Source organism: Hyperolius riggenbachi, chromosome 2 (assembly GCF_040937935.1).
Source record: "Hyperolius riggenbachi isolate aHypRig1 chromosome 2, aHypRig1.pri, whole genome shotgun sequence".
Lineage (NCBI taxonomy): Eukaryota > Metazoa > Chordata > Amphibia > Anura > Hyperoliidae > Hyperolius > Hyperolius riggenbachi.
In genome coordinates this window covers 380814446-380827423 of record NC_090647.1, presented here as the reverse complement: position 1 = coordinate 380827423, position 12978 = coordinate 380814446, and positions in this window count along the sequence as shown.

The window sequence follows — 12978 nt, the reverse complement described above, 5'->3', positions numbered from 1 at the left end:
CTTAAGGCCGCTATCGAAGCATCCAGGACCTCCATAACACCTGAGCAGTGCCACAGGCTGATTGCCTCCATGCCGCGCCATATTGAAGCAGTCATTTCTGCAAAAGGATTCCCGACCAAGTATTGAGTGCATAACTGAACATAATTATTTGAAGGTTGACTTTTTTTGTTTTAAAAACACTTTTCTTTTATTGGTCGGATGAAATATGCTAATTTTTTGAGATAGGAATTTTGGCCTTTCATGAGCTGTATGCCAAAATCATCAATATTAAAACAATAAAAAGGCTTGAACTACTTTAGTTGTGTGTAATGAATCTAAAATATATGAAAGTCTAATGTTTATCAGTACATTACAGAAAAAAATGAACTTTATCACAATATGCTAATTTTTTGAGAAGATCCTGTATATTTAACAAGCCATGTGCATCTAGATATCAGTTTTAAGAAGCCATGGATGCCCATAGATAGTAGTAATCTTAGAAAGTAGTGTAGGGTTGCCATGCATAGTATTAAATAGCCAGATATGCTCTCCAGTTATTTGTATTAGTTAGCTGTATGTGTCCATAGAAAGCAGTATTAGGTAGTCATTTGGGACCCTCCAATATTAGTATTAGGTGCCAGATGTGCTCCTTAGTCAATGGTATTATTTAGCCCTGTGGGCCCCCAGTTAGCAGTGTTAGGAAGCCATGTATGCCTCCAGATAGCAGTATTGTACTACTAAGTAGCCATGTCCCCCCCAGATTGTAGTTTTCAGTAACAATGTCTACCCCCCCCCCCCCCCCCCCCTTCTCCTAGATAGCAGTATTAATCAGCCATGGCAGACCCGAGATACTAAATGAATCACTTATCTTTCCTGCTGTAGCTGCATTTACTTCTACATCTATCTGTGTACTCGGACTTCCTGCATCTCCACGTTGAACCAGATCTGTACTTCCTGTTCCCCATATGGAAAAAAAAATTCTAGGAGTCAAAAAAGTCCTCCATGAAGAAATAGAAAGGTTAGGGATAAAATTAAGTTGAAAATGAATGCTTTTAAAGTTTTAAAAGAGGAAGGGACCGAGGCAGCATTAAAGAACTGTAAGGAATTAGGCTAGCAATGTTGGAAACTAAAAATCAAATCTCTAGAGATAGTGACATTTTTAAGAACAGGCACCATCATGCTGTGGGGCTGTGTGGCCATTGCAGGGACTGGGAATCTTGTCAAAGTTGAGGGATGCATGGATTCCACTCAGTATCAGCAGATTCTGGAGACCAATTTTCAGGAATCAGAGACAAAGCTGAAGCTGCGTCGGGTCTGGATCTTTCAACAAGACAACAAACCTAAACTCTGCTCAAAATCTACTAAGGCATTTATGCAGAGGAACAAATACAATGTTCTGGAATGGCCATCTCAGTCCCCAGACCTGAATATAATTGAAAATCTGTGGTGTGAGCTAAAAAGAGCTGTCCATACACGGGAGCCTTTAAACACAAATGAACTAGAGATGTTTTGTAAAGAGAAATGGTCCAAAATACCTTCAACCAGAATCCAAACTCTCATTGGAACCTACAGGAAGCATTTAGAGGCTGTAATTCCTGCAAAAGGAGGATCTACTAAATATTGATTTCATTTCTTTTTTGTGGTGCCCAAATTTATGCACCTGCCTAATTTTGTTTAAACAATTATTGCACACTTTCTGTAAATCCAATAAACTTCTTTTTACTTCTCAAATATCACTGTGTGTGTCTGTCACTGTGTGATATATTTAACTGACATTTTTTATCGTAACAACCAACAATTTATAATAGAATATCATGACGATTACCAAAGTTGCCCAAACTTTCGCATCCCACTGTATAACAAATAGTGTGCCTTATCAGAGTTGGCATGCCTTATCAGAGTCGATATACATTAGCAGAGTTAACATGCCTTATCAGAGTTAGTGTGCCTTAATAGAGTAGCATAGTGAGCGCTACAAACTTATGCCTGCTAATTGGCAATGGCGAGAGCTCCACTGCCCTGAGCCCCTGTAGGTCCAATCACTTTAACCTCCTTGGCATTATTTTTCTTTCTGAATTTTAGGGTCTAAAAGCGGTGCAATTTTTTTTGCACCCTTTCAGACCCTAAAACCTGAAAAAAAAATCATGCTGCCAGGGGGATCTGCAGAAGTTTTTCAATCACTCACCTCCCTGGCTCCAGCGCTGCAGTTATGCCTCCATTCTCCGGGTGGCGCTGCAACTCTAAAGTGAAATTGCCGGTGATCTCACCAGCAAGAAGCAGAGCCCAGAGGAGAGGAAGAAGAATGCCACCCGACCTTGGGATCCCGGGAGGTATGTACAAATGCTTCCGCTGCGCGCATTGCTCTGCATACCCCGAGCAGAGGTCGGGATTACCGCTCTTAGCTGTGGTTTTCTGCCCCGACCCTAGCTTGGGAATACCACCAAGGAGGTTAAAGGACATTATCCCCGTACTATGGGGTTTATTCACTAAACAGCACATTTCATAACGTGCATACGGCACAAGCAATCGCACTGTCTGCAAGCACCGTATAGCGCACGTTGATTAGATAGTGGTTGGTAGAGAAACAATAAAGAGCGTTAATTTTTTTAATGTGCATAATACTTTGCACTGTTAAAGAATTACGTTCATACAAACTTATGTTATTAATTTAAATAGGGTGTGCTTTAAAAACATAGCAAAGTTAGCATTCATTACCTAACATGCACTCATCTAGCCAAGCCTCAAATGGTTCCATCACTGGAGGAACATTTAAGCAAAAATATTTAAGAAAAAAAAATTAACATTCATCCAGGACTATTCATACTTTTTAAATGTCATAAATATTAATATTCCCAGCATTCCCAGCAGTGTGCTGAAGTTTCAGTGTCTTACATTAAGCATTTATGTCAGCAATAACATTTGATCAACTTTATCAGTGATCTGCAAACGTGGCTCTCCAGCTGTTAAGGAACTACATGTCCCACAATGCATTTGCCTTTATGAATCATGACTGTGGCTGTCAGACTCCTGCAATGCATTGTGGGACTTGTAGTTCCTTAATAGCTGGAGAGCCAAGTTTGCATATCACTGAACTACGAGGGCGGTCCCAGAAGTACCCAGCCTGACCAGGAGATGGCGGTAGTTGTTTGAAAAATACCACTGTATTAGAAAGTAGACAATCTATAAAGCATATGTTTCAAGTTTGAAGACTCCACATTCTTTAGTATTTGTTTGGCAGCCATCAATAGTGAACGTGTTCAGTGAATTTGTGAAAATGGAGAAAATTGGTCATCGTTATGTGATACAATACTTTTATTTGAAAGGCCTCAGCCCAACCAATATAAAAGCTGAACAGGATTCTACTCTAGGTAAGTCTGCTCCTTCATTTACAACAGTAAAATATTGGGTTGCAGAGTTTAAACGAGGCCGTACAAGCTGCCAAGATGAGCATCGCAGTAGTCGACCAAATGAGGTTACAACTCCAGAAATGGTGAAGAAAATCCACAAAGTGGTACTGGATCATCATCGAGTGAAAGTGCTCAAGCTAGCAGACATTGGCCTCGATTCATCATTCTCTTTGAGATAACTTTTTCCAGTTTGTTAAATTACCGAATTCGAAGTTTAGCGATTTCTAGTTGTATTCATCAAGGTTTTTCCTCATTCGGTGTGAATTCGATAACAATTCGGTAACCATTCGGTAACGTGTCGATATTTCCATTTTACAGTGGTACTTTAACACAAGGCCATAAGATTCCCATGGAATTGTGGGTAAAAGGCAGTCCTTTGAGCACTACGTAGCAACATTCTGAATAGGGCTTTACACCTGGACCAGGACTCTGAAAGTGGTTGGGACAATCCCACAATTTGATAGGAGCCTTTTCTAAAAAATTATAGTGCAGCTAGCAAATTAGTTAACCCTGACACTGCCTGTGTTCTCTTACAAGATGATTCAAGAGAAATGCAGATGTCGTGTTATAGCAAATAAATCTATTTTCTTACAAATTTATATGGTTGCAGACCTTATTCTTGCCCTTCTGCGCCTTTGAATCACTCTCAGCTGATACATAACCACTTCAAATGGCTCCATCTTCTCTGTCAGCAATGATCTGACAGGAATAACGACAGAGCAGTGAAGGAGATAACTAATCCTAAATGTAACACTAAACCACGCCCACTTTCTTTTTCATGAATTGCACTTTATTCCGTTTTAGCGAATCGTTACCGAATGTTCACTAACAGCTGTAGATAACTTTGATGAATCCTGAAATGAAGTTAACAAATTCGGTATTTTACCAAACTGTTGTTAACAAATTTGCTAAGTGTTGATGAATCGAGGCCATAGACATTTCAAAAAGTGCGGTACATCGAATATTATCTGAAAATTTGGACTTGAGAAAGCTGTGCGCAAGATGGGTGCCGCTTTTGCTCACACTCGAGCAAAAACAGTGTCATGAAGATGTTTCAATTGAGTGTTTAGCTAAGTTTCACAGCAACAAAGCAGAATTTTTGCGCCGTTTCATAACCATGGATGAAACATGGGTCCATCACTTCACACCCGAGACAAAGAAAAATAAAAACAATGGACTGAAAAGGGAGAACTGGCTCCAAAGAAGGCAAAGACCATTTAATCTGCAGGCAAGGTTATGGAGTCGTTTTTTTGGGATGCGCGTGGGATAATTTTCATTGACTATCTTGAAAAAGGAAAAACTATCAACGGTGAGTATTATGTGAACTTATTGCAACGTTTGAGCGAAGAAATCAAGCATAAACAGCCGCATTTGGCTAAGAAGCAAGTGTTTCATCAACCAATGCACCAGCTCACAAATCCGTAATTGCAATGGCTAAAATTAATTAATTAAAGTTTGAATTGCTACCTCATGCACCCTATTCGCCAGATTTAGCCCCCTGGGATTATTTTCTGTTCCCAAACTTGAAAAAATGGCTCAGTGGTCAAAGATTTTCCAACAATGAAGAAGTGATGGTGGCGATTAATGGCTAGCAAGACAGTTCTTATTATAAAAATGGTATTGAACTTATTGAACATCACTGGGAAAAGTGTATAGAGCTGAATGTTGAAAAATAAATATATTGTTTCCTCAAATTTTTGTGTTTTCCTGGTTGGGTCGGGTACTTCTGGGACTGCCCTTGTATACCATGAAAGTTCACAGTATGCATTCACACCACAAACATTACACAGCACACAACACAAGTCACACTACACAGTATCCACATGTTACATTGCCTACAGTAATATATGATCAATAAAAGTTATGGTGGCTTGGCACTGTACATATGATCAACACAATTTAAATACTACTTTAAAAAAAAATTAAAAGATACACATAGCCCCAAAACAGTTAAAAAATGTAAAGGACACATACAAACAAATAACACTTACTTGCCCAGTCTCACACTATTGTGAAGCAAGTGCTGATGAGCAAAGTTTATGTAGGCCAAAAACAGCTGATAAATGTTAAGGAGTACCACCTACTCAAAATGCTTGCATCATTCAGCATTACGTGCGTAAACCTCTACGCGTTCAAAGTAATGCACGCTATATAGTTCAAGCGCGCATAGCGCTCTATGCAGTTGTAAAGTGTATTCCCAGCGCGCACTGTGCATTTGTAATGAGCGCTGTCTACCTCACCACACGCTGTGCAGTTTGTATTGCGCACTTTTTTAGTTTTAAGCACGCTGTGCAGTTTTAATGAGCGTAAACCTTTATGAGCATGATGACGCATGTAATTCATGTAGCGCTCAATCGCTATTCAGTAACGCTGTTTAGTGAATCAACCCCTTTGATTTGCCCAATAGGCTGCCTGTCACTTGACAGGAAACTTGACAGGCAGCCTATTTGGCCAATCAAAGGGGTTGATAAAGCATGGCACCTTTGATAAGACGTGTTAACTCTGATAAGCACAGGTACAGAGGCGCCAAAAGTATAAAACAAGATAAAAAATTTTAAAATTGGTGGAGGGGATTGGCCCCCCTTTTTTCTTCTGAACTACAGAGAGCGACTTCTTAATCCTGAGTGGGGACAGGTCTAATTTCCCCACCTGCTTATACAGTGGTTGCCTGGAGGGCAACCCATGTTTGTGAGTATAAATCTCATTATATTAACTTTATCCATATTTACAAAACATACTGCACTATATCGGGCTCTCGGTGTTTCCCCTCCCTTACTAACTCTGATAAGGCACACTATTTGTTAAAGTGAATCAACCCCAATGTATTTGCGATTATTCAGATTGGCGTGAGCATATGTCTCCCACGATGCATCACTGCTGATTATCATCCTTTGTTGTCCCTGTAAGCTAAACACGCCTCCAGAACAGCTGGAATGCAATCATGTGTCCACTTGTTAATTTTACAGAGCCACAATAATCCAAAATGTATACAGACTGTTTTTAATTGGTTAAACCTCATCAATGAATGGCATGGATTAATATGGCTCTAAGGTTAGGACTTGAAACATCCAGAATTACAGACTACCCAGCAAGGTCATGGTGAACCAGAACTTGGAGTGTGTAAGGTACTACAAAAAGCCAAAAAGACCAAAAAGCTCTCTTACTAAAATGCTATGCAAAACAAAAGTTTGCCTTTTTTAAAACAGAATGTATTTGTGATTATTCAGATTGGAGAGAGCATATGATGTCTTCCATGATGCATCACTTTTGAATATACAAATCATCTTTTGTAGTCCCTGTAAGATAAACACACCTCCAGAACAGCTGGAATGCAATGATATGTCAGCTTGTTAATTGTACAGTGCCACGATAATCTAACAAGCATACAGACTGTTTTGGATTGGTTGAGCCTCATCAGTTGAGGACTTGAGGCACCCAAAGTTACAAACTACACTGCAAAAGTGGTGACTCCAGCTTAAAAATTTTAGGGGGAGGCACAAAGGGGGCATGATCGCTGGCTGGTGGGGCCCATTTGATCAAAATTGTTATTATGGTGAGCTTTAAATTTTGTTGCCCAGTTCAGGTGATAACCTACCAACAATCTGTCCAACTATCTGCCAAACTTGTCTGTTAAGCCCCATTCACATGCTCAACGTGTCGCTGCTGTCAGGAATCGGGTCATGCCACTCTCTGCCTGTTGGTGGCAACATGGACTTTAATTTCAATGAATTTCCTTTAGCTCACCAGCAGGTGGCTCTGGGGACTTTGTGCATCCTGAACTTTCTCTGTTCCACCATCAGGTGGCTCTACACTGTTTGGAAAGGGCTCTGCCATTGCAAGGCTGCTCTATATGGACCATGCATCTCAATTATTCTACAGGTGTGTCCTTCTTATAAAAGGGGCCTGTGAGATGTAACCTGTGCCAGAACTTTGCGCTCACAAGCTGGAGTATCTGGACAACCCTAGTTCCTGGTATCTTGTATTCCTGAATCTGTTAATCTGTTGCTGAACCTATTTCTTGTCTGCCCTTGATTCCTGCCTGCTCCTTTTGTACCGTGATTGCTCGATTGTTGCCGACTTATGCTTTGTTCTGACCGTGATTTTGTGCCTGCCTCCTTGTCCTTTGTCCTGTGTATATGTGTATATATCCGGGGCAGCACGGTGGCGTAGTGGTTAGCTCTTTCGCCTTGCAGCGCTGGGTCCCTGGTTCGAATCCCAGCCAGGGCACTATCTGCAAAGAGTTTGTATGTTCTCTCCGTGTCTGCGTGGGTTTCCTCCGGGCACTCTGGTTTGCTCCCACATTCCAAAAACATACGGATAAGTTAATTGGCTCCCCCTAAAATTGGCCCTAGACTACAGTATGTACACTACATAATATAGACATATGGCAATGGTAGGGATTAGATTGTGAGCTCCTTTGAGGGACAGTTAGTGACAAGATATATATATATATATATATATATATATATATATATATATATATATATATATATATATACACACTGTACAGCGCTGTGTAATATGTTGGCACTATATAAATACAAAATAATAATAAATAATAATATCCTGTATATAGAGAGATAGATAGATAGATAGATAGATAGATAGATAGATAGATAGATAGATAGATAGATAGGGTTTTGGGGATTTGCACTTTGCTTGTATGGTGTATATGCATGTGGTGATTGCATCATTGCGTACATTTGTCTTTGCATTCCTGATTGTTTGTTGTGTATGCAATTGCATGGAATTTGCATTATATTGTCTGAGGCACGATTTGTCAATAAACCTTTTGCACAGTATTTCCCTGCCTCATTGTCTGTGTTGCTGCAAACTGTGATCAATCCCAGTTTCTCCGTTCAGGCTTGTAACAGCTGCCTACTGCTGAGCGGGGGGGGGCTCCTCAAAGCCTCCCTCCGCAGCTCCTCCTTACTATGGGCGGTACAGGACAGCGATACGTCCTGTACTGCCTTAGATGGGCTCCAGCCTATCAGATGCCGGTGATCCTCGGCCAATCAGAGGCCGGGGATTGCCAATCTCCTTTACGGCGCTGCTGTGACGGCAGCGCTGTGCGACATAAACACCGGGGATTTCTTCCCCGTGTGTTTACATTTCGCCTGCGAGCCGCGATCGGAGGCTCGCAGGCTGTTCACGGAGGCCCCCGCTGTGAACTGACATGGAACGGCCGCTCAAACGAGCGTCCGTTTCCATGGAAATCAACAAACGACCAGCCGCTGCCTATCGGCGTTGGCTGGTTGTTAAGTGGTTAAGGCATTCGGAGACCCCGCGCCAGTTATAGCGAAAGCTAGGCTTGCTAGGCGTTGAGCTTGTCTCCTCTATCATTACAATATTACTGTGTATTGATATTCTGTGTATGACCCAATCTGTATTTTGACTACTCGATTGCCTGACCCTTATAGCCTGTATCGATAGCCTTTGTAACGACCCGATCTGTATTCTGACTACCCGATTGCCTGATCCTCCGAGCCTATATAGATACTCTGTGTATGACCTGATCTGTATTCTGACTGCCCGACTGCCCGAACCCTAAATCTGTGCTACTACCCGATTGGTATTCTGATCATCCGATTGCCTGAATTCTAAGAGTTTATATTGTTTAACTGTGCATTACTTGTTATCCAATTGTCTGGCAGCATTGTTACGGTGATCAAACAGTTACATTATAACCGGCCCTTTTCAATCACTAATATGAAGGATCTTCAGCGTCAGATCGATAGTCTGACGGAGGCTATGAAGGGCCTTGCCGAGTTTGTTGCCCCACTGATTCAGGTGCAGGCCCAAGCTCAGGCGTACCTACAAAAAGGGAGCCTGGACAAAAAGGGCGCGGGGTGTAAATATTGTTTATAGAAATATTTACAAATAACGATTTACAAATTTATAAATCATTCAATAATGTGTATAAAATCGGCAATTGTTAAATCGTTAATCTTCCCTCTTTAAAAAGTGAAACTTATAATTAAGTTTGTTAAAAAATCATTAATATAAGTTTAATCGTTATAATTGTATCTTATCGTGAATAATCTTCATTTATTGTTTCTTCATATAATAAAATCTGAAAATATTGTTTATAATGATGATATATATATATATATATATATATATATATATATATATATATATATGTTCCTAAAAAGTGTTGTAAAGAAATTATTATGTATTACAAAAATGTTAATAAAACTATACCTAACCCTACTCTCACACAGAACCCTCCCTGTACCTATCACTAACCCCTAGACCCCCCTGGTGGTGCCTAACCCTAACCACCCCCCTGGTGGTGCCTAACCCTAACCACCCCCCTGGTGGTGCCTAACCCTAACCACCACCCTGGTGGTGCCTAACCCTAACCACTCCCCTGGTGGTGCCTAACCCTAACCACTCCCCTGGTGGTGCCTAACCCTAACCACCCCATGGTGGTGTATATTGTACTGTAACTATACCTAACCCTACTCTCACACAGAACCCTCCCTGTACCTATCCCTAACCCCTAGACTCCCCCTGGTGGTGCCTAAACCTAAGACCTCCCCTGGTGGTGCCTAAACCTAAGACCCCCCTGGTGGTGCCTAACCCTAACCACCCCCTGGTGGTGCCTAACCCTAACCACCCCCTGGTGGTGCCTAACCCTAAGACCCCCCTGGTGGTGCCTAAACCTAACCAACCCCCTGGTGGTGCCTAACCCTAAGACCACCCTGGTGGTGCCTAAACCTAAGACCCCCTTAGTGTTCGCTTTATTATGTGGATAGTAATGTTTTACAAATAGTGACTGTAAAAAATATATTGCAATTTACGTTACGTACTGATTGCTTTATTTTGTGAATAATAATGTTTTACAAACAGTAAGGGATGAAATGTTAAATAATGTTTTAGTTATAAATAGGATAAATATGTTTAGTATTTTTATAAACGTTATTTGTCACGAGTGCATTTTGTAAACGTAAATCATCACAAGCACAGTTATAAAACATTAAAAAGCTCCGGGCGCCGTTTATAAAATGTTATTTATCTCCAGCGCCCTTTTTTCCTGCTCGACGCCCATTAAACGTTATTTACTATGGGAGTCACGCCCGTTTCTAGGGCCGTGCGGCCCGTGCCGCCACCCGGGGCGCTGTTGGGAACTGTTGGGAGGTGGGCGCTGAAATGGAGGGGGGAGCCGGAGCCGCGGGGAGGGCAGCCCGACCTCTCCCTCCCTCTCCTGGGCCGCCCTCCGTGCTCCCCCCTCTGATGCAGAGCGCAGCAGCAGCCAGGGAGGGAGCGCTGTATACAACATACCTCCCTGCGTTCCAAGCGCTGCTCTCTCGCCGCCGGTCTCTTCCTCTCTGCCTATACGATGATACACACGCTGGTTCCTGTTTAGCCTGCAGTACCTCCTCCACGTCCTCCACCTTCCTCTCCCAGAGAAGTTTTCTGGCGATCGTAGTGCATTTAGCAACTTTAAAAACTCTTGCCTTATGTATTTCTTTGTAAGACCTAGGACCTCTGGCTCAGAGATCCAGAAAGTTGCTTTAGTGATATCCCTATTACAAGGGGACCCGCAGGCTTGGGCTTTTAGTCTTCCACAAGGGCATCCGGCCCTTTCTTCAGTGGAGGAATTCTTTAAAGCTATGAGAATTTTATATATTGACCCTGTCACCTGTACAGCCTCACAAAAACTCTGTGGTCTTAGGCAGGGTAGAAACACGGCGGAAGTTTATACCGCCGAGTTTAGAAGATGGTCGGTAAACTCTCGCTGGAATGACCCAGCTTTACTAGACCAGTTCATCCACGATCTGTCAGAACCTGTAAAAGATCTGTTGGTCAATTATCCACCTCCTGGATGAAGCTATAACCCTTGCTCTCAGGGTGGATCGCCTTCTGCGACAGCGGCGTCAGGAGTGCTCAGTAGCTGGGAGTCTTACTCCCTTTGTGTCTCAACCTGCAACCCCTTCAACAGCATCAGAAGAACCTATGCAAATTGGGTCTTCCAAGCTGTCGGTTGCAGAAAAGGCTTGGAGACAGTTCCAAGGTCTCTGTTTATATTGTGGTGGTGTGGGTCATATGATTCTAAATTGTCCTGAGAAGAAGTCAGGAAACTCCAGAGCCTAGGGGGGTCAGAAGGAGCTCACTTAGGCGGGCAGGTTCTTCCTTCAAAAATGCAACGTTCCTTAATACCTTTTTGTATTGATTGGCAGGAGAAAATACTTATTGGGCAAGCTTTAATTGATAGTGGGGCCGCGGGGAATTTCCTGGACTTCTCCTTAGCCAGGCAATTAAATATTCCGGCTTTGCCTCTTGAAAATCAGATTCAGTTCACTGGCCGCTATTGATGACTCACCACTACAGTTAGGGCAACCAATGGCAATAACTCTGGAGTTGTCCCTCAAAATTGGAGCACTGCATTCTGAGAAGATTAACTTCTTCCTTTTGAGAATGCCATCCACTCCATTAGTTTTAGGGATGCCTTGGTGGAAAACACACAACCCAGTACTAGATTGGCAGACCGGACAATTTGTCAGATGGTCTGGGTTCTGTCAAAATAAATTGTCTTTCCACCCTGCCACTCCTCAGCACTCAGTTGTCTCCTCATCAAATTCCCGAGGCCTACAGTTCATTTGCTGATGTCTTCTCCCCTCGTGCAGCAGACAAATTGCTCCCCACATTGCCCTTACGATTGTCCCATCAATTTGTTGCCGGGAACCATGCCCCCTGGTGGCTGTTTATTCAACTTGTCAGCCCCAGAAAGGACGACCATGAGAACTTATATTAAGGAGAACCTGGAAAAAGATTTCATTCGACCTTCCAATTCTCCTGCAGGGGCTGGATTCTTCTTCGTAGAGAAGGATGGTGGTCTCAGGCCCTGTATTGATTATTGGAGTTTAAATAAAATAACTGTTAAAAATCGATACCCACTTCCGCTAATTGATGATTTGTTTGGACAGATTTCTGGGGCACAGTTTTTCACTAAGTTAGATCTCAGGGGGGCTTGTAACCTCATCCGGATCCGCCAGGGAAATGAATGGAAGACTGCATTTAATACTCTTGACGGTCATTATGAATATTTAGTTATGCCATTTGGGCTCTGCAATGCCCCTGCAGTTTTCCAGGAGTTCGTGAATGACGTTTTCAGGGACTTCTTGAGGAAATTTGTAATTGTCAATTTGGACTTACTTTGATTTACTCCCCTTCCCTGTTGGTCCACCGCAAGCATGTGCAAGCAGTCCTGTAGAAATTGAGGAAACACCATTTATATATGCTAAACTGGAGAAATGTACATTTGAAACCAACCAGGTGCCTTTCATAGGGTATATTGTCTCCAACTCGGGATTGACTATGGATCCACCCAAAGTTTTGGCAGTTCTTAATTGGCCTCAACCTATTGATCTGAAGTCCCTGCAGAGGTTTTTAGGCTTTGCAAATTTTTATAGGAAATTCATTAAAGGGTTTTCTGTCAGAGTTGCACCACTAACCGACCTGACCAAAAAGGGGGCTGATCCTAGTCGATGGTCTGCACGGGCTTATCAGACTTTTGAAGCTTTGAAGGAAGCCTTTTGTACAACCCCAATTCTGGTGCATCCTGATATCTCTCATCCCTTAATTG